Raw genomic sequence first — 273 nt, 5'->3', positions numbered from 1 at the left:
TTTCTTTATTTCATTCTTTCTCCCTTTCCTCCTTTCTTCTTCTTCCCGTTTATCTATCACCTCCTTCCCGCTCTCCCTCTTTATCTGTCTCCTCCTCTCTTTCTCTCTCCCCTGTACTTTTACCTTTACTTTTCTCCTTTCTCATTCCTTCATTCTCCTCCTCTTTCTCTTGCCTCTTTGGCCTTCAAAGTCCCCCTTTTTTCTCCTTTTCCCTTTTCTTCCTCCTTCTAAATACCCTTCAGTTCTTCCCTCTCTCTTCTTTCTGTATCAACC

General features: G+C 42.5%; 1 protein-coding gene across 1 annotated transcript in view; it reads right to left on the bottom strand.

Moving 5' to 3' along the window:
- The window catches only part of LOC113800171 (alcohol dehydrogenase class-3-like), a 14,266-nt gene extending 14,248 nt beyond the window's left edge, over positions 1 to 18 (bottom strand). The window contains exon 1 of the mRNA XM_070114664.1: positions 1 to 18. This exon is cut by the window's left edge and continues 134 nt beyond it. The gene's annotated coding sequence lies outside the window, so the exon portion shown is untranslated.
- Positions 19 to 273: the final 255 nt, after the last annotated feature.

Source organism: Penaeus vannamei, chromosome 36, assembly GCF_042767895.1.
Source record: "Penaeus vannamei isolate JL-2024 chromosome 36, ASM4276789v1, whole genome shotgun sequence".
Lineage (NCBI taxonomy): Eukaryota > Metazoa > Arthropoda > Malacostraca > Decapoda > Penaeidae > Penaeus > Penaeus vannamei.
The sequence above is the reverse complement of the archived record's forward strand: the minus strand, read 5'-3'. Positions and strand labels throughout refer to the sequence as shown.